The following is a 22,808-nucleotide window of genomic DNA, read 5'->3' on the forward strand; positions in this document are numbered from 1 at the left end:
TTAGCCAGCTGATAGCATGTGAGTTTTGAAGTTTTTCTTTAAAAAAGTCTTGTGATTTTGGAGAAATGGATTTATTGTCCATCCCCAGACTACCTGATAATCTTCAGGAACCACCACAGCCTGTGTGTTAATGACGTTCCTGCTATCAGCTTCACTCAAGAGCTGTCAGACATCAAAGTTTGCATGGTTTGAGCATTTACCAGGGCCAGGATAGAGTCTGTGGAAAAGATTTGATTTGATTTGATTCATCATTGTCACATGTATTAGAGTATACTGTTCATAGAAAAGGAAAGAAGATACAGAATGTAGTGTTACAGTCATAGCTAAGGTGTAGAGAAAGATCAACTTAATGCAAGGTAGGTCCATTCAAAAGTCTGATGGCAGCAGGAAAGGAGCTGTTCTTGAGTCGGTTGGAAGAGGGAAGGAATTCTCAGCTGGATGGGATTTTGATACATTCACACAATTCAGTCAGTCTGACAGTAGAGATTATTCGGGGGAATCAAGGGAAATGATGAAGAGGTGTTGTCAGCATAAATGGCAGGGTTGATCTTTCCCTGTGGTTTATGTCACTGAGGGCATCATATTAATGAAGGTGAATGGCAATGGGAGGACAGAGACAGATGGGTACACGAGAAAGAAATTGTGGCTGAGACGAGTTTGTTGCTTGGGACAAATAGCAATGGAACAGGCGGCACGGTGGTTAGCACTACTGCCTCACTGCGCCAGGGACCTGAGTTCGATTCCCGGCCTTGGGTCACTGTCTGTGCAGAGACTGCATGTTCTCCCTGTGTCTGCATGGGTTTCCTCCCACAGCCCAAAGATATGTAGTTAGGTGGACGTGCCATGGTAAATGTGTGGGGTTACAAGGATAGGACAAGGGGGCTGGGCCTGGTGGGATGCTCTTTCGGAAAGTCGGTCCAGACTCAATGGGCTGAATGGCCTCTTTCTGTACTGTAGGAATTCTGTGGTTCTATGAAATGATGGCGGTCAGCTCCATAGTTAGCTCACTCCTGTTGGGTGCAATTAAACAGGTGATACCCGTAGGCATTCTTCAAATCTGAGGGCATTATCTAAAGTCTTACTCAGCTACCACTCATGTGAAAAGCTGGATACAATCTGCAAGCAGAAACCCTGACCAATATCTCATCTTTAATTGAGACCAATTGTAGCATTCACTGGATAATCTCTCTGAACTTGTTAGAGCATGAAGCATATTTATAGCTTTTGTGACTACCTCTCAGTTTAGCTTTGTTCCTGGCTACGCTCAGAGAGTTGTTTTATTTTTAAAAAAACAGTTTTATTTTAACTGAAAATGACTAGCTGCAAATATAAAGAGATGTGGTTATCGTATGAGGAAAGGTTAGACAGATTGGGCCTGTGTCTATTGGAGATTAGAAGATTGAGATGTGATCATATTGAAACATAGAAGATACTGAGGGAATGTGACAGTGTGAATGCTCAGAGGGTGTTTCCCTTGCGAGAGAGACTAGAACAAGGGGACGCTATTTTGTAATGATTGTAATCAGGCAATAGAGGTTGGCCTGCTTGACTATGAGCTCCCCCGATTAAGGGCCAAACTAATGGTCCAATTGTGCAGCCCCATGCTCTGTACTTAAACAGGAGTGTCAGTTCCTCTGGCACTCTGGATGTATACTGCACACTGAGAGTGCCCTGTATACTGAGAGCACTCTGTACACTGAGAGCACTGTGTATACTGAGAGCACTCTGTACACTGAGAGCACTGTGTATACTGAGAGTGCTCTGTACACTGAGAGCACTGTGTATACTGAGAGCACTCCACATACTGAGTGCACTCCATACACGGAGAGCGCTCTGTACACTAAGAGCACACTGTACACTGAGAATAATCTGTGTGCTGAGAGCGCTCTGTACACTGACAGCACTCTGTATACTGAAAGCACTCTGTATACTGAGAGCACTCTGTATCAATGAGAGCGCTCTGCACACTGAGAACACTCTGTACACTGAGAGCGCTCTGCGCTGAGAGCGCTCTGTACGCTGAGATCACTCTGTACGCTGAGAGTGCTCTGTACGCTGAGAGTGCTCTGTACACTGAGATCGCTCTGTATACTGAGAGGGCTCTGTATACTGAGAACACTCTGCACACTGAGAGCGCTCTGCACACTGAGAACACCCTGTATACTGAGAGCGCTCTGTACACTGAGAACACTCTGTATACTGAGAGCGCTCTGCACACTGAGAACACTCTGTACACTGAGAGCGCTCTGTACGCTGAGAGCGCTCTGTACGCTGAGAGCGCTCTGTACGCTGAGAGCGCTCTGTACGCTGAGAGCGCTCTGTACGCTGAGATCGCTGTGTACGCTGAGATCGCTCTGTACGCTGAGAGTGCTCTGTACACTGAGAGGGCTCTGTATACTGAGAGCGCTCTGTACACTGAGAGCGCTCTGTACACTGAGAGCGCTCTGTACACTGAGAGCGCTCTGTACACTGAGAGCGCTCTGTACACTGAGAGGGCTCTGTACACTGAGAGCGCTCTGTACACTGAGAGCGCTCTGTACACTGAGAGCGCTCTGTACACTGAGATCGCTCTGTACACTGAGAGCGCTCTGTACGCTGAGAGGGCTCTATACTGAGACCGCTCTGTACACTGAGAGCACTCTGTACACTGACAGCGCTCTGTACACTGACAGCGCTCTGTACACTGAGAGCGCTCTGTACACTGAGAGCGCTCTGCACACTGAGAGCGCTCTGTACACTGAGAGCGCTCTGTACACTGAGAGCGCCCTGTACACTGAGAGCGCCCTGTACACTGAGAGCGCTCTGCACACTGAGAGCGCTCTGTATACTGAGAGCGCTCTGTACACTGAGAGCGCTCTGTACACTGAGAGCGCCCTGTACACTGAGAGCGCTCTGCACACTGAGAGCGCTCTGTACACTGAGAGCGCTCTGTACACTGAGAGCGCTCTGCACACTGAGAGCGCTCCGTACATTGGATCTTGTAAACAAAGGAATTCTGGTGAAGGGACGTCTGCCTCTGAATACTTATTACATGTTTAAAATAAAGAGTCTCCCATTTAAGAAGACAGTTTTTCTTTTCTCAGAGCATCATTAGTGTATGGAATTCTCTTCGCAGGAGAGAAGTGGAGGCAGAGCCCTTGAATAGTTTTAAGGATGTGTTGGATAGATTTTTGATTACTAATGGTGAAAGGGTATAATGGGATGAGGGAAAGCGGGGTTGAAGCCGCAATCGGATCAGCCATGATCTTATTGGATGGCAGTGCACACACTCCAGGGGCCGAATGGCCTGGTCCTGCTTCTGCTTTGTATGTTTATACGTGCCTTGCTTTATCCTGTATCATGGTGTGTGAATAGGGTAGTTGGATTGCATAGCCTTCAACATCAGAACGACGTTAGGACTGAGATTGGTGATGAAAACCAGTGACGTTGACCATGAGCTCAGTTAGATATACGACAATATATTTTCTGAAGTGCGATACTGCAAGATGCTGTATCACCAAGCTGAGTGAAATAGCACAGACTGGAACATTGGCCACCATGTATGAAACCATAGAAAAGTTACGATGCAGATCGAGGCCATTCAGCCCATCGTGCCTGCGCCGACCAAACAACAGAAAAAATAAAAACAGAAAAACGCTGGAAAATCTCAGCGGGTCTGACCGCATCTGTGGAGAGAGAATAGAGCCAACGTTTCGAGTCTGGATAACCCTTCGTGACCCTTCTCTCTACACAGATGCTGTCAGACCCGCAGAGATTTTCCAGCATTTTTCTGTTTTTGTTTCAGATTCCACCATCTGCAGTATTTTACACTTATAAGAGAAAAAAAAAACCTAGTCGCTCATTTGAATCCCATTTCCCAGCACCTGGCCCGTAGCAGGTTCCAGCTCTTCAGAGGCAGATCCGGGTTCCTTTAAATGAGTTGAGTGTCTCAGCCTCAACCAACACCTCAGGAAGTGAATTCCAGACCCCCACCGTCCTCTGGGCGAGAAAGCTTTTCCCCTCGTCCTCTCTAATCCACCTTAAATCCCTGCCCTCTGGTAATCGACTCACCTGACAAAGGGGCAAACCCGGAAAGCTCTATCACATAAACTTGTTGGACTTTAACCTGGTGTTGTGAGCCTTCTTACTGTGTTTACCCCAGTCCAACGCCGGCATCTCCACACCATTGACCCCTCAGCCAGGGGAAACAAGCATTTCCTGTCTGCCCAGCCTAGGCCCCTTATCTGGTAAAGTCTCACCGATTTGTTTTAGTTTCCTATCTATTCTGTACAAAATTTTCCATCCTGTGTTATATGCTGTCCTTACAGATATTGCACTCACCAATAAGCAAATAAAAAGAATGATACATGTGATAGATTTTGTGTGTCTGCTCCTGTAATAATCTGTGGAGTAAAAGGTATGGACTCTACATATACGAGGAATATCATGTTTTGAACACTTGGCCCAACTGGTTTATGTTAGTGTTTGAAACCCACACAAGCTTCCCACTTTATTTCAGTCCACCCTTTGACATATCTGTGGAATTCCCTGCCCAGTGAAGCAGTTGAGGCTACCTCACTGAATGTTTTTAAGACCAGGAACAATCGATTTTTGAACAGTAAAGGAATTAAGGGTTATGGTGAGCGGGTGGGTAAGTGGAGCTGAGTCCATGAAAAGATCAGCCATGATCTTATTGAATGGCGGAGCAGGCTCGAGGGGCCAGATGGCCTACTCCTGTTCCTAGTTCTTATATGTATCGCATTCTTTATTCCTGCTGTGGAGATGCCAGCATTGGACTGGAACACAATAAGAAGTCTCACAACATCATGTTAAAGTCCAACAGGTTTTGCACGAGCTTTTGGAGCACTGCCCCTTCATCAAATGAACCTTCACCTGACGAAGGAGCGCAACTCCGAAAGCTCGCGCTGCCAAACAAAGCTGTTGGACTTTAACCTGGTGTTGTGAGAATTCTTTACTCCCTTACGTCCTTATCTAACTTCCCCTTAATTACACCTAGGACTCTAGGTCACTTGTGCTCAGTTTCAGAGTGGGCTGGATAATTGCTTTTAAGATGGTATTTTCAATCACCTCATTCAGGCTGACAGAGAAGGTGGTCTTACTCCTCCTCTCCAAAATTCCTACTTTCAGCTCCAGGCTGGGATAATGGGATGTCTGAAGTAAATACAATAAGACCAACAAAGACTGTGGTATTTTATATGAAAACTGAGAAAGATTTTTATTTATTCATTCATGGGACATGGGCATCACTGTCCGACCAGCATTTATTACCCACTCCTAGTTGCCTGAGGGCAGTTGAGAGTCAACCACATCGCTGTGGATCTGGAGTCACATGTAGGCCAGACCAGGTAAGGATGGCAGATTTCCTTCCCCAAACGACATTAGTGAACCAGATGGGTTTTTCTGACAGTGGTTTCATGGTGATCAGAAGATTCTTAATCCCAGATTGTTTTTTATTGAATTCAAGTTCCACTATCTGCCCTGGTGGGATTCGAACCTACGTCCCCAGAACATTAACTGGGTCCCTGGATTAATAGTCGAGCGATAATACCACTAGGCCATCTCCTCCCCAAGGTGCAACGCATCTGAAACCTCACAGAAAATGCCACCTTTAAGCAGTCTCCTGGTATGGGGAAACCAGCATACAACCCAGTCCCATCCTTATCCAGTCATCAAGGTCAACTGGGTCATTATGATTTAGCGGGAGACATTTTAAGCTTTGATTCCCTCCTACTTTTCAATGGAAGCAACATGAGTTTGTGGATAGGACCTTGCTGAAGGCTTTATTCAACAAAGAACCAGAAAAATGAACTGGATACACAGTCACTTCATTCATTCTGGAGCTTGGTACAAAGCAATTTGTGTTCCTGGGAATCATTTCCGATCAATAAACTGTGTTACCAGGACGTTCACATGTAACTACTTTAAAAAAATATTGGTGAACAAGTGCTGAATCTTTCTGTAGAGATATGTACTTAATCTTGTACAGCATAGGTTTAAACACTCATTATAACCTTTCCCCTTCCTACATTGTCAGAGTGGCATTTCTCTGAGATATACCAGATGTACTTAGTCTTTCTGTGTATCGGCTAATTCATATAGTGCGCCTGAGGGTCTTACATCATTATATCTCCAATGTAATGCTATACTATTGCTATTTTACTTCTGTCCTACTTGTATTTAGGTTATCATTTGTTGTGTACTTAGTGTGAATTATAACATAGAATCATAGAATGATTAGATACAACACCAAAAGAGGCTATTCAGTCCGTCATATCCGTGCTGGCTCTCTCCAAACGCAACTTAACTAGCCACACTTTCGTACCACTTCCCCTGCAAATTTATCCCCTTGCTTTTACGCAATTTGCTTTTGAAAGCTATAATTGACACTGTCTCATCACACACTCAGGCAGTGCAATGCAGATCCTAACCACTCACTTTGTCAAAAGGATTTTGCTGGTGTTAGTTCTTTCACCATAAATCAGGGTCCTCTCGTTCTCCATCATTCTGCCAGTTTCTCCCTGCCTACTCTGTTCAGGCTTCTCATGATTTTGAACATCTCTATCAAATCTCTTCCCAACATTCTCTTTGAGAGGCAGGACAACCACAGCTTCTCCAATCGATAAATGTAAACTGGAGTCCTCATTGCTTGAACTAGTAAGCCCAAAATCCCATAAGCCTTTTTAGCCAATTACTTAGTCGGCAGTTACAGAAAGCAATGGGGAGAACTGAAATCTTTGTTCCCTTTTCCTTACCACCTATACTTAGTCTTCTCTTGGAAAGGAAGGTGCGTGTGTGTTTATTCACCCCTAAATTTGTGGTCAATTTTGATTAATTAGCAGCATGCTTTTATGAGATGAAAATAAAAGGATTATTTATTCACATATTCATTCCAAAAAGCTAAATGTTACATCACTCACTGTCTCTCTCACCTACATGCGCACACGTGAAAGATACAGTTCAAGAGAATAGTGCACTTTTAAAAGCTGTAAACAGAAGAATTCTTCATAGTTCATGCATTTGGCTCAATTTAGGAAAGCAGTCATTGTAGGCCCATTGAATGGCCCATTTTCACTCTGGAAGGGTAGTTTCACTAGCTGGAGGTATATAACAGCATTGTTGCAGGATTCCCTCAAAGAGATGGCTTCTCAGCAGCTCACAAAGTTAGTCACTTTTAGTTTTCTTACTAGGAGGTCAAGTTTCTGTCCTAGTGGGCTTTGAAAAGGAATGGCTGGAAGACTTTTTAAGATATTACGTTCCAGGTTTTTAAAAGGCAGAGAAGGTACTGTTGTCTCTGCAATTGTTGTTCAAAGACTGACTTGGTTTCCCACTGATTCTTGGGATAGAAGAATTTATGATCGAAAGTCACTTTTGGTCATTAGACAGCTAGTTTCAATGTTTCCCATTGTGTATACAATGAGTGGGTGATTCATACACAATGGTGGAATGATATCAACATACCTGCTACAATGAGCTCAGACTTTATTCGATATTCTGTCCTCACGGCTCCAATTATCTGCTAAATCCTTTCCATTGAGCTGTAAAGGTGGCCACTTTGCAACTGCAAAACTCATTTTCATTTGACAATTTGCCAGAAGCAAGTTTAGACATGATCTAACTCTTTGTCTGTGCAGAAATTGCAAAAGTCATGGAATTGCAGAATCCCTGCAGTGCAGAAAGAGGCCATCCATCCCATCAGGTCTACCCTGACTCTCTGAAAGAGCATGTCACCACGGACCCCCGGTTGCCCTATCCCTGTAACCCATCACTTTTACCATGGCTAATCCACCTGACCTACACATATTTATTGTTTCTCGCACGCTCTACTGACAATGCATGCCATTCATAGAGAAGGGAAAGGAGAGAGTGCAGAATGCAGTGTTACAGTCATAGCTAGGGTGTAGAGAAAGATCAACTTAGTGCGAGGTAGGTCCATTCAAAAGTCTGACAGCAGCAGGGAAGGAGCTGTTCTTGAGTCAGTTGGTACATGACTGGTTATTCATCCGAAGATATCCTTCAATGTCCTTTGGGGCGGCACGGCAGCACAGTGGTAAACGCTGCTGCCTCACAGCGCGAGAGACCCGGGTTCAATTCCAGTCTCGGGTGACTGTGTAAAGTTTGCACATTTTCCCCGTGTCTGCATGGGTTTCTTCTGGGTGCTCCGGTTTCCTCCTACAGTCCAAAGATGTGCAGGTTTGGTTGATTGGCCATATTAAGTTATCCCTTAGTGGCAGGTGGATAAATATATGAGTTTACAGGGATAGAACTTGAGTGGAATTGTTGTCAGTGCAAGCTTGATGGACCAAATGGCCTCTTTCTATACTGTCGATTCCATGGTTCTATGAACAGCCACTTGGCGTCTCCTTGTTTTTTTTTGCAAATGGCTGTTCTTCATTTTGGATCTTTGATCCCGGGTTTTGCAGGAGCTACACAGTAAGAAGTCTCACAACACTAGCAAACGCCACTAGCTTTTGGGGTTCTGCCCCTTTGTCAGGTGAGCAGTTTCTTACAGCCTTTGATCCTGGGTTTGCGCAGGCTCCCTGTCTCTGGGGAGCTACACAGACTGGTGATAGGTGAAGCCTTCCTTCTTTCTATCCGCTTACTCCTCTCCCTAATCATGCTCAGCTCCAGCGCAGTTGGCAGGAGAGCCAGATGTTTGAATGGAATACCAATTCGGCAAATTTTATCTCTTATATCATCCAGTTTTATCGTCCTGGAAAGCATTGAAGGATATAGCTGTGACTGACAGCTAAGGATTATTTCATGTACCTTCTCCTGATTTAGTACCTTGATGTCAGCTGCTGTTGCATTTTATTCAATCTGTCTGCAGGATGTGACCACCTTGTTAAAAAGTTTAACCTCGTGAGTGTCAGATTCCCCAAAGGCACTTAGAATTTATTTTTGCCGAAAAGAACTGTGCGCGTTCCACATTTTTATGCGTCTTTCCACATTTCTTTCCCCATATTTATTGCCTCTCCTCCAAAATAGGGCGACTTACATTTGGATGCAATTCCATCACCACCGACACTCACAGCCCCAGTTAGGGTCAGCACTTAGAGTGCAAAACAGCCGCAAAGTGAAAATGGGTAAACAAAGTGAGGCTGTTATAATTTGTGTTCTTTCCATACAGAATTGTACTCATTGCGAATAGACGGGATGTAGTATGTAGCTACCAGGACACACTGGGTGTGTCCTGGTAGCTACATACATGGTCTCCAAAGATGTGCAGGTTAGGCGGGTTGGACTTGCTAAATTTCCCCAGCCCCCTTCTGCACTGTAGGGATTCTATGATTCTATGAATTATTGTGCTTTTAGCACATTGGTGTGCACCAGATACTGTGGGCAGGATTTTCCAGTTCTGCTCTCCCCCATGCCCCCGAACCGCAACCTGAAATTCTCGCCTGAAGTTGATGGAACTTTCGTTGCACTATCAGATTATTCATCCTAGTAAGAAGTCTCACAACACTACCCACTAATTTTACCCACTAATCCTCTCTAACCTATGCATCTTTGGTCAAGTTAGCATGGCCAATTAACCCAACCCACACATCTTTGGACTGTGGGAGGAAACCAGAGCACCTGGAGGAAACCCATGCAGACACGAGGAGAATGTGCAAACTCCACACAGACAGTGACCTGAGCCGGGAATCGAACCTAGGTCCCTGGAGCTGTGAAGCAGCAGTACTAACCACTGTGCTACCGTGGGGCAGCATGGTAGCACAGGGGCGGCACGGTAGCACAGTGGGTTAGCACAGCTGCTTCACAGCTCCAGGGTCCTGGGTTCAATTCCCGGCTTGGGTCACTGTCTGTGTCGAGTTTGCACGTTCATTTTTTTTCCAGCGCAAACCGGCCCTTCGGCCCACAAGTTGCGCCAATCACATCCATATCTACCAAGCCGTAGAGCTATCTGTAACTCCCAATCCCATTAAATCCCATGTACTCATCCAGAAGTCTTTTAAAAGACCCCAGTGAGTTCGCCTCTACCAACACCAACGGCAGCTGATTCCACTCACTCACCACCCTCTTTGTGTCTGCGTGGGTTTCCTCCGGGTGCTCCGGTTTCCTCCCACAGTCCAAAGGTGTGTGGGTTAGGTTGATTGGCCATGCTAAAATTGCCCCTTAGTGTCCAGGGATGTGTAGGTTAGAGGGATTAGTGGGTATAATATGTAGGGATATGGGGATAGGGCCTGGGTGGGATTGTGTTCGGTGCAGACTCGATGGGCTGAAGGGCCTCTTTCTGCACTGTAGGGTTTCTATGATGAGTTTTCGGAGCGCTGCTCCTTCCTCAGGTGTAAGCTCTTGATTCCAAATAAACTATTGGACTTTAACCTGGTGTTGCGAGACTTCTTACTGTGCCCACCCCAGTCCAACGCCAACATCTCTACATCACTATCCATCCTGCCCGCAATGATTCTGGCGGTGGGCAAAACCAAAAGGTTGAGGCCCGTGTTTTATACCCATCATATTCTGTTGCCCACTGTGAAGAATGGTCAATCATGCACAACCAGGACATAAGATTCAGGTGAAAGATTTGTATATTTTTATTGAAAGTTTTCTGTTACATTCACCACAAGATGCAACTAATTCCCAAAATCTAGGACAGTACAGTATTCCGCATCAACGTATAGAAAAGACCAGTGAATATTCACACACATGGTTCAAATTATCAATTATCAAACCAGCCTCCCATCCATTGACTCTGTCCACACTTCCCGCTGTATTGGAAAAGCAGCCAGCATAATCAAGGACCCCACACACCTTCTTCCGTCGGGAAAAAGATACAAAAGTCTGAGGTCACGTACCAACCAACTCAAGAACAGCTTCTTCCCTGCTGCTGTCAGACTTTTGAATGGACCCACCTTGCATTAAGTTGATCTTTCTCTGAACCCTAGCTATGACTGTAACACTACAGTTTCACCATCGCCGATTTCACCATCAAGTCGCTCCGGTTTTTGGGCGTGAAAACTTGGTAAAGCTGGTATGAGGCGAGTAGCACAATCCATGCCTACCTCTGCGCCGGTTTCCCCTTTACCAAGGTGGATGGCCATTTAAATGCATTTGCACGCATTTAAATTGACTAAATGGGCTACATGCCCAACCTTCCCAGCACTTCCCCCTTTACCACCACATTCGCCCATCTAGAATCGGCACGAAACAGACAGGCGACATAGAAGTCTGATCTGGGCGCTCCAGTTAGTGAGGAGGTAGGTGCCGAGCATCTGACGGTTTGAGATCGGTTGGGGGAAGTGGGGGAAGGGGGTCCTCTGTCAGACAGCCTGAGATCAGTGGGGGCGGGGGGGTGGGGGTCTGCTGCCACTCTGCCTGTGATCAGTGTGGGTGAAAGGGTGTACACTGCCACTCTGCCTGTGATCAGTGCGGGTGAAAGGGTGTACACTGCCACTCTGCCTGTGATCAGTGCGGGTGAAAGGGTGTACACTGCCACTCTGCCTGTGATCAGTGCGGGTGAAAGGGTGTACACTGCCACTCTGCCTGTGATCAGTGCGGGTGAAAGGATGTACACTGCCACTCTGCCTGTGATCAGTGCGGGTGAAAGGATGTACACTGCCACTCTGCCTGTGATCAGTGCGGGTGAAAGGATGTACACTGCCACTCTGCCTGTGATCAGTGCGGGTGAAAGGATGTACACTGCCACTCTGCCTGAGATCAGTGTGGGTGAAAGGATGTACACTGCCACTCTGCCTGTGATCAGTGCGGGTGAAAGGGTGTACACTGCCACTCTGCCTGTGATCAGTGTGGGTGAAAGGGTGTACACTGCCACTCTGCCTGTGATCAGTGTGGGTGAAAGGGTGTACACTGCCACTCTGCCTGTGATCAGTGCGGGTGAAAGGGTGTACACTGCCACTCTGCCTGTGATCAGTGCGGGTGAAAGGGTGTACACTGCCACTCTGCCTGTGATCAGTGCAGGTGAAAGGGTGTACACTGCCACTCTGCCTGTGATCAGTGCGGGTGAAAGGGTATACACTGCCACTCTGCCTGTGATCAGTGTGGGTGAAAGGGTGTACACTGCCACTCTGCCTGTGATCAGTGTGGGTGAAAGGATGTACACTGCCACTCTGCCTGTGATCAGTGTGGGTGAAAGGGTGTCTGCGGCCACTCTGCCTGTGATCAGTGTGGGTGAAAGGGTGTCCGCTGCCACTCTGCCTGTGATCAGTGTGGGTGAAAGGGTGTCCGCTGCCACTCTGCCTGTGATCAGTGTGGGTGAAAGGGTGTACACTGCCACTCTGCCTGAAATCAGTGCGGGTGAAAGGGTGTACACTGCCACTCTGCCTGTGATCAGTGCGGGTGAAAGGATGTACACTGCCACTCTGCCTGTGATCAGTGCGGGTGAAAGGGTGTACACTGCCACTCTGCCTGTGATCAGTGTGGGTGAAAGGATGTACACTGCCACTCTGCCTGAAATCAGTGTGGGTGAAAGGATGTACACTGCCACTCTGCCTGAAATCAGTGCGGGTGAAAGGGTGTCCACTGCCACTCTGCCTGTGATCAGTGCGGGTGAAAGGGTGTACACTGCCACTCTGCCTGTGATCAGTGCGGGTGAAAGGGTGTACACTGCCACTCTGCCTGTGATCAGTGTGGGTGAAAGGGTGTACACTGCCACTCTGCCTGTGATCAGTGTGGGTGAAAGGATGTACACTGCCACTCTGCCTGAAATCAGTGTGGGTGAAAGGGTGTCCGCTGCCACTCTGCCTGTGATCAGTGTGGGTGAAAGGGTGTACACTGCCACTCTGCCTGTGATCAGTGTGGGTGAAAGGGTGTACACTGCCACTCTGCCTGTGATCAGTATGGGTGAAAGGGTGTACACTGCCACTCTGCCTGTGATCAGTGCGGGTGAAAGGATGTACACTGCCACTCTGCCTGAAATCAGTGCGGGTGAAAGGGTGTACACTGCCACTCTGCCTGTGATCAGTGTGGGTGATAGGGTGTACACTGCCACTCTGCCTGTGATCAGTGTGGGTGAAAGGGTGTACACTGCCACTCTGCCTGTGATCAGTGTGGGTGAAAGGGTGTACACTGCCACTCTGCCTGTGATCAGTGTGGGTGAAAGGGTGTACACTGCCACTCTGCCTGTGATCAGTGCGGGTGAAAGGGTGTACACTACCACTCTGCCTGTGATCAGTGCGGGTGAAAGGGTGTACACTGCCACTCTGCCTGTGATCAGTGTGGGTGATAGGGTGTACACTGCCACTCTGCCTGTGATCAGTGTGGGTGAAAGGGTGTCCGCTGCCACTCTGCCTGTGATCAGTGCGGGTGAAAGGGTGTACACTGCCACTCTGCCTGTGATCAGTGCGGGTGAAAGGGTGTACACTGCCTTTCTGCTGTGATCAGTGTGGGTGAAAGGATGTACACTGCCACTCTGCCTGAAATCAGTGCGGGTGAAAGGGTGTCCACTGCCACTCTGCCTGTGATCAGTGTGGGTGAAAGGATGTACACTGCCACTCTGCCTGTGATCAGTGCGGGTGAAAGGGTGTACACTGCCACTCTGCCTGTGATCAGTGCGGGTGAAAGGGTGTACACTGCCTTTCTGCTGTGATCAGTGCGGGTGAAAGGATGTACACTGCCACTCTGCCTGAAATCAGTGCGGGTGAAAGGGTGTCCACTGCCACTCTGCCTGTGATCAGTGCGGGTGAAAGGATGTACACTGCCACTCTGCCTGAAATCAGTGCGGGTGAAAGGGTGTACACTGCCACTCTGCCTGTGATCAGTGCGGGTGAAAGGGTGTACACTGCCACTCTGCCTGAAATCAGTGTGGGTGAAAGGGTGTCCACTGCCACTCTGCCTGTGATCAGTGTGAATGAAAGGGCGTCCGCTGCCACTCTGCCTGTGATCAGTGTGGGTGAAAGGATGTACACTGCCACTCTGCCTGTGAGGGTGTCCGCTGCCACTCTGCCTGAGATCAGTGTGGGTGTAAGGGTGCCCGCTGCCACTCTGCCTGTGATCAGTGCGGATGAAAAGGTGTACACTGCCACTCTGCCTGTGATCAGTGTGGGTGAAAGGGTGTACACTGCCACTCTGCCTGTGATCAGTGTGGGTGAAAGGGTGTACACTGCCACTCTGCCTGTGATCAGTGCGGGTGAAAGGATGTACACTGCCACTCTGCCTGTGATCAGTGTGGGTGAAAGGATGTACACTGCCACTCTGCCTGTGATCAGTGTGGGTGAAAGGGTGTCCGCTGCCACTCTGCCTGTGATCAGTGTGGGTGAAAGGATGTACACTGCCACTCTGCCTGTGAGGGTGTCTGCTGCCACTCTGCCTGAGATCAGTGTGGGTGTAAGGGTGCCCGCTGCCACTCTGCCTGTGATCAGTGCGGATGAAAGGGTGTACACTGCCACTCTGCCTGTGATCAGTGTGGATGAAAGGGTGTACACTGCCACTCTGCCTGTGATCAGTGTGGGTGAAAGGGTGTACACTGCCACTCTGCCTGTGATCAGTGTGGGTGAAAGGGTGTACACTGCCACTCTGCCTGTGATCAGTGTGGGTGAAAGGGTGTCCGCTGCCACTCTGCCTGTGATCAGTGTGGGTGAAAGGGTGTACACTGCCACTCTGCCTGTGATCAGTGCGGATGAAAGGGTGTACACTGCCACTCTGCCTGTGATCAGTGTGGATGAAAGGATGTACACTGCCACTCTGCCTGTGATCAGTGTGGGTGAAAGGGTGTACACTGCCACTCTGCCTGTGATCAGTGTGGGTGAAAGGGTGTACACTGCCACTCTGCCTGTGATCAGTGCGGGTGAAAGGGTGTACACTGCCACTCTGCCTGTGATCAGTGTGGGTGAAAGGGTGTACACTGCCACTCTGCCTGTGATCAGTGCGGATGAAAGGGTGTACACTGCCACTCTGCCTGTGATCAGTGTGGATGAAAGGATGTACACTGCCACTCTGCCTGTGATCAGTGTGGGTGAAAGGGTGTACACTGCCACTCTGCCTGTGATCAGTGTGGGTGAAAGGGTGTCCGCTGCCCCTCTGCCTGTGATCAGTGTGGGTGAAAGGGTGTACACTGCCCCTCTGCCTGTGATCAGTGCGGGTGAAAGGATGTACACTGCCACTCTGCCTGTGATCAGTGTGGGTGAAAGGGTGTACATTGCCACTCTGCCTGTGATCAGTGGCGGGGGGGGTGCCCGCTGTCACTCTGCCTGTGATCAGTGTGGGTGAAAAGGTGTACACTACCACTCTGCCTGTGATCAATATGGAGAGGGGAGGATGAGGGGCCCGTGATCGACCTGGGTAGCAGGTGGGGGGGGAGTGGTAAGGGAGTCAGTAATGTTGTGGGTGTGGGGCAGTGTCTGTGGGGGCCAGGGGGAGGTATTATCCAGTCTGGGAGCGATGTGGCAGGAGAGCTGCATTCTTAGCATTTTTTTTCTACGCGTGCGCAGTTGGAAATGCCGATTGGAGCTGCAGGGTTTCGGGTGCGTTAAGCCCCGTCCACAGGCTTGTGCAGCACCATTCAGAATCGCTGATATTTTTTCAGGCAGAATGTGTATGAATCAAAATAGTAAAATAGGGCCCTACATTCTGCACTCTATCCTTTCCTTCTTTATGAACGGTATGCTTTGTCTGTACAGCACACAAGAAACAATACTTTTCACTGTATACTAATACATGTGACAATAATAAATCAAATCAAATCAAAATCTCAATCAAGAAAGGATTTTCTCGATTTAACTTGGCTCCTCATCACCAAACTTCAGCCAGAATCTTCCAGGCACGTGTCACAGATCACATACATCGGGATCAAATAATTAGGCGTTGTGCATCAGGATAAAAAAACGGATTAAAAGATGAGTAGCACCAAAGCTCATGAAATCCATTTAGATTAAGGTTAACAGTGAGGTTTATTTACAGATAACACAATTACACAAGACAGAAATATTGCAAATATTTAGAAAAATGGGTAAAAACAAAGCGGAATACTGCAGCTGTCAGAAATGTGATATGCTGCAAATACTCAACAGGATTGGCAGCATCTGTGGAGAGAAACAGAGGGAAGGGGTGGAATTTTGTACGGCTGCTGGGAGCAGGAAGCAGAGGAACTTAACGACTGTCAAGGACAAACTTTTGCAATTAAATTCAGGGAGGTTTGAAGGCATGAGGAGCTTCCTGACAGCAAGCATCTGCATGCCCATTAAAAGGCCAGTTTACAAAAATTAAGTTTCCAATTAAGCTATCAGCATGTGAGCAATATGTGCCTTCAGATTTACAACCGCGTGTAAGTAGCGTGCAGCCGACGGGGTAGTCACCAGGCTGAAAGTTATAGTGAATATCCACAGTTTCTTTCCTCTCTGTGGAGTGTTGTTTTGACGATGTGACGATTGGCTGGTGACAGGTTAAGTTGCCCCGGGTAGTAAGGCTGGTTGAGGGACAGAATCCAGGACAGAGACAGAGCCAGAGGGGGAAGGTGAGGGTACAAGGGTGTGGGAGAGAAAGGGAAGGGTCTTCCATATTGGCTATGGGGATCCTTATGGGGGCAGGGATGGTGGGAGGGGATGGTAAACCATAGACTTAGGAACAGAAGTGGGCCATTCAGCCCATCAAGTATGATCCGCCGTTCAATGACATCATGATTGATTTGATGTGATAATCCTCAACTCCTTTCCCGTCTTATCCCCAAACCCTTAATTCCCTCACTCTCTGGTTAGAAAGGATGAGGTTCTGAGGGTTGAACGATTCTACAATATTGAGCAGAGTGGGGGGAACATGTTCATTTTTTTTTGCCAGGGCCAAGCATACAGGTGTTTGGAGGAGGAACCCCTTCAGTGGTGGTGTTGGCATCATGGTGGGGGACCCTGAGTTGCAGGTGGTCCCTTCCTCTGACCATGAAACTAGCCTTCCCACCCTCTCACCCCGCCACTCCCATCTAGTATCATGCATTTGGGAGGCAGTAAAATTCTAGCCAATATTCCATCAGCGACCTGAAACACGGTGGCACAATGGGTTAGCACTGCTGCCTCAGAGTGCCAGGGACCTGGGTTCAATTCCGGCCTCGGGTCACTGTCTGTGTGGAGTTTACACCTTCTCCCCGTGTCTGCCTGGGTTTCCTCCGGGTGCTCCCGGTTTCCTCCCACTTTCCAAAGATGCTAAATTGCTCCTTGGTGTCTCAAGCTGCGTAGGTTAGAGTGATTGGTGGGGTAAAGATGTGAGATAATGGGGATAAGACCTGGCTGGGATTGCTCAATGGGCCAAATGGCCTCCTTCCGTACTGTAGGGAATCTATGCTTCCCTCTTAATAGAGGGAATCGCTGAGGATTTGAAGCATTTCCTGTTTTTACTCAGTCGACAAGGGGTTAAAATACCTTCAGGATTTATTTCTTGCCAAGCTGGATGACCTGTCAGATGCTTGGAAGAAGCCGTCCTTTGGAGAATTCTGTAGCGGTGGTTGTGAGTGAGGTGATATCCCTAACCACTGAAGAGTGTCCAGCCGTCAATTCCGGAAATGCAACCAAACAGAACTAAACAGATCCAGACAAGTTGGGAGAATAAACATCCAATCAGAACATTTCTTCAAAGGGGCTGTCAGTCAACCGTTTCCACAGGAACAACAGAGCATTCTGTGCATCAAAAGGATTTTACACACAGCTGTTCACACCTTCCTCCATGTTTTGGCCAAATATAATTTGATTAACATCAAGAATGCCTCTATGTCCAGGTTTATCGACGCATCAAGGGACCTACCTGCGTTCTTGCAGCTTTGTAATGAAATGCAACTTCCACTTTAACTCCAGTTATTTCTGGAAACACTGTGAGCCAGATTCTCCGGCCGTTCACGTCCCGCTGCTGGCGAGGTCGGAGAATTTGGCGTTCAACCAAATCGCCATCCACTGCAGCGGGACTGGAGAATCCCAGCCGCGGGCGAGTCTGGAGAATTCCGGTCTGTATCTCCTGCCAACACAAGATGGCTGCCGATACTCGTCTGTACGTGCTCACTGGTAACATGCACACACATAAATCCATGTCTGTGGAAGAGAATGCAACAGGCCCCAGGGTCAGGGAAATAAGTAGTTTGGCCTTGGCAGTGAAGTCGTGGTCTGGAAGGAGATGGGAGTCGGTTAGACATTGTTCTCAGGCAGTTGGGCCCTTCCAACATAGGGTTAGGAGTGGATCAAATAGATGAGTGGGTAAAGGGATTGGGGTAGTGGGATCCCCCACAGGGATACAAAACCCACTCCCCTTGCCTGTGGAAACTCCCCCCAGGTTCTGGGATGTGTGTCAGGTGGGGTAGTCCCCCAGGAAAGGCTGTCTTATTGATGTTGTGGTGGAGGGAGGAGGGTTTTGGACACCTCAGAGACACTCAAAGAAATCCAGGTTTCCCAGTTTTCTGACCATAACCGCCATGCTGTGCTTCGAAACCCCACCCTGAGTGCAGCACTGGAACTGTGGGCGGCACAGTGGTTAGTACTGCTGTCTCACAGCGTCAGGGACCCATTTGGGTTCAATTCCCGGCTTGGAACACTGTCTTGTGTGGAGTCTGCATGTTCAGCCCTGTCTACATGGGTTTTTTCTGGTGCTCCACTTTCCTCTCACCTCCTAAAGATGTGTAGTTAGGTGGATTGGCCATGCTAAATTGTCCCTTAGTGTCCAAAGATGTGTAGTTAGGTGGATTGGCCATGCTAAATTGTCCCTTAGTGTCCAAAGATGTGTAGTTAGGTGGATTGGCCATGCTAAATTGTCCCTTAGTGTCCAAAGATGTGTAGTTAGGTGGATTGGCCATGCTAAATTGTCCCTTAGTGTCCAAAGATGTGTAGGTCAGGTGGATTGGCCATGCTAAATTGTCCCTTAGTGTCCAAAGATGTGTAAGTTAAATGGATTAGCCATGCTAAATTGTCCCTTAGTGTCCAAAGATGTGTAGGTTAGATGGATTGGCCATCTAAATTGCCCCTTAGTGTCCAAAGATGTACAGGTTAGATGGATTGGCCATGTTAAATTGCCCCTTAATATTCCAAAGATGTCCAGGTTAAATGGATTAGCCATGTAAATGTGTGATGTTATGAGGATAGGATGGGGAAAGGGCTTGGGTAAGGTACCCTGTTAGAGAGAGTTGGTGCAGACTTGATGGACTGAATGGCCTCCTTCTGCTCTGTAGGGATTCCTAGCCGGTATTCTATTCTATGTCCATGTGCGACAATGGCAACAAAAGCAGTCATTCCTAAATCACATTCAAAGTCATTTATAACAAGACATTATTTCCGATACCGAAGCTTTCCTTATTTATAAAATCAGCATTTAGCTTTAATCACAGAATAAGGACATAAAATCCGGTTGTGAAATAAGTAAAAAATAACTTGGGCAAAACCTGCAATATTACTGAGGTTCCTTTTTAAACAGAGAAGCCTGTATGAAGATTCAACTTCCAGGAATATCTAACAGCATTGAAAGAAATATATTAGAAATTGAGGCAAATGAAAATGAACTGGCCTAAGCTCCAGTTTAAAATGGTAGGAGTGAATAAAGGGGGATATGGTCCCTGAATGGGTGGGAGGATTTTAGTTCAGTCGGGCAGCATGGTCAGTGCAGTCTTGGAGAGCAGAAGGGCCTGTTCCTGTGCTGTCATTTTCTTTGTTCTTTGAGCGAGATAAGAAGTTCAATCTCCTTGAGTAGCTGGGAAATAAAGAGTTAAAGAAATGCTTATGCTAGGATTATCACTATGCCACCAAGTCCCTTGTCATGTCATGGAACTAGTCAGCCAGAGGCCTGAGCTAACAACCTGGGACGTGTGTTCAAATCCTGGTGGTGAAATTTAAATTAACAAATCTGGAATTATAAAGTTAGTCTCAGAAATGATGACCATGAAACCATTGTGTGAAACTATTGTGTGGAAGCTATTGAGAGGGTGCAGAGGAGATTTACAAGGATGTTGCCTGGATTGGGAGGCATGCCTTATGAGGATAGGTTGAGGGAGCTGGGACTCTTCCCCCTGAAGAGACGATGGTTGAGAGGTGACCTGATAGAGGTTTATAAAATGTTGAGAGGAATAGATAGGGTGGATTCTCAGAGGCTATTTCCCAGGGCTGAAATGGTCGCTACGAGAGGACACAGGTTTAAGGTGCTGGGGAGCAGGTACAGAGGAGATGTCAGGGGTAAGTTTTTCACTCAGAGGGTGGTGAGTGAGTGGAATCGGCTGCCGTCAGTGGTGGTAGAGGCGAACTTGCTGGGGTCTTTTAAGAGACTTCTGGATGAGTACATGGGATTTAATGGGATTGAGAGTTATAGATAGGCCCGGGAGGTAGGGATATGATTGGCGCAACTTGTGGGCCGAAGGGCCTGTTTGTGCTGTAGTGTTCTATGTTCTATGAAACCATTGTCAATTGTTGAAAAACCCATCTGGTTCACTAGTGTCCTTTAGGGAAGGAAATCTGCCTTCCTTATCCAGTCTGGCCTACATGTGATTCCAGAGCCACAGCAATGTGCTTGACTCTCAACTGCCCTGTGAAATGGTCAAGCAAGTTGTTCAATTTGAGGGCAACTGGGCATGGGAAACTACTGTAGGCTTTGTCAGTGACGCCCACAGCTCATGAAAAAATTAAGATTAATTTCAGGATCTCGCAAAATTCTTCACAGCTATCGGAGTACATCTGAGGTGCATTTAGTATTTGTGATGTATTAAAACAAACCATCCAATTTGCCTGCAGCTAGGTCCCACAAATAGCACTGAGACAAATGTCCAAACCACCTGTTTTTTAACGTATTGTTGGTTGAGGAATAATCTTGAGAGATGGCCTGGGAGAACTCCCAGCCTCAATGTTACTGGCAGGTTTAACATCTCATCCTAATATGGCACTTCTGACAAAGTAGCACTTACTCAGTACCGCAGCAGAGTGTTAGTGAGCATTATATGTTCAGGTATCTCGAATGGGCCTTAAAACTGTGATCTAGAAATGGAGTTCAGACAGTCAATGAAACAGAAGAATGTGGCGGAGAGAAAGGCTGGGAATTAGAACAAGAGTAAAATCATCCTCCTCCATTTCTGCCAACTCCAGCCCGATGCCACCAAGAAACACATCCTCCTCTCAACTCCCACCCACTCCCACCTCCCCCCGTCAGCATTCCACAGGGCGTACACCCTCTGTGACACCCTGCACCACTCCTCCATCACCTCCAAGTCCACTTCTCAAGGCACCGTCTCTTTACCTCCTCCCTCCTCACTGTTCAACACTCCTTTCAGGTTAACCAGCGTTTCATTTGTATCTCCTCCAATCCGGTCCACTCTACTTGCTGCTCCCAATGTGGTCTCCTCTACACTGGAGACTAAACACAGACGGAGTAACTTTGCAAAACACCTTCATTCTGTCCACAGGCATGACCCCAAGCTTCCTGTCGCTGCCATTTTAATCATGATGTGGAGATGCCGGTGTTGGACTGGGGTAAACACAGTAAGAAGTCTGGTGTTGTCAGACACCATGCTGCCATGTTAACATAGCACCTTGTTCTCATGCTCACCTCTATCCTTGGTTTGCTGCAATGATCCAGTCAAGCCCAATGCAAGCTGAAGGATCAGCACCTCATCTGCTCATTAGGCAAGTTATATCCTTCTGAACTCAACATTTCAAGTGTCACCTTCCTCCTCCATTTTGGCCCTTTTCTTTATCCCATTTTCTTGTACCAACACAACCCTACCCCCCACTGGGCCGTCTGTCACTTGTCCTTTAGTTTTGCTTTTACTGACCGTTACACTCCCATTAACACGTTCTGCTAACTTATTTTCTACCACTATTAGCACCTTCTGTAGTTCTTCACACTGCCATTAACACTTCCTCAGTCTTGTGCTCCACACTGTTGCGATCTCTCCTAGCTCCCACCTATCACTGACCTTCTGCATTGCTCCAACCCTTCTAAAGTTTATTTATTATTTATTAGTCACAAGTAAGGCTTACATTAATGCTGCAATTAAGTTATTGTGAAATTTCCCTAGTCATCACACTCCGGCACTTATTCGGGTCAATGCACCTAACCAGCACATCTTTCAGAATGTGGGAGGAAACCGGAGCACCCGGAGGAAACCCACGCAGACATGGGGAGAATGCGCAGACTTCACACAGACAGTGACCCAAGCCGGGAATCGAACTCAGGTTCCTGGTGTTGCGAGGCAGCAGAGCTAACCATGGTACCATCGTGCCATCCCTTCTTATACAGAACATAATCCATCACATTTCTCCCTCTTTTCAGTCTAAAAAAAAGAGCCATATTGGACTCAAAACATTAACTATATTTCTCTCTTCACACATGCTGTCAGACCTGTTTTGTTTTCAGAACTGTTTTGTTTTTATTTCAGATTTTTATATTAAGAATAGCATCATCATCAGAAGTTGATAAGATTATGAGAGGCATGGACAGAGTGGATAGTCAGAAGCTTTTTCCCAGGGTGGAAGAGTCAATTACTAGGGGGCACAGGTTTAAAGTGCGAGGGGCAACGTTTAAAGAAGATGTACGAGGCAAGTTTTTTATACAGAGGGTGGTGGGTGCCTGGAACTTGGAGGCAGTGGAAGCGGATACGATAGTGACTTTTAAGGGGTGTCAGGATAAATACATGAATAGGATGGAAATAGAGGGATACGGTTCCCGGAAGGGTAGGGGGTTTTAGTTCAGTCGGGCAGCACGGTCAATGCAGGCTTGGAGGGCCGAAGGGCCTGTTCCTGGGCTGTAATTTTCTTTGTTCTTTGATATGGTTCTTGCTTGTGTCTTGTCTAAGAGAGAGAGAGAGAGGCCAGGAGAGTTTGCCCAATCCCCACCCAGTTACCAGAGCCTTATTCAAGTTTTGGATAAACTTAATCTTCACAAAGAGGTAAAAATTGTTCAGGGGC

This window comes from Carcharhinus amblyrhynchos, chromosome 2 (assembly GCF_965287045.1).
Source record: "Carcharhinus amblyrhynchos chromosome 2, sCarAmb.v2.hapA, whole genome shotgun sequence".
In the NCBI taxonomy this organism is placed as follows: domain Eukaryota; kingdom Metazoa; phylum Chordata; class Chondrichthyes; order Carcharhiniformes; family Carcharhinidae; genus Carcharhinus; species Carcharhinus amblyrhynchos.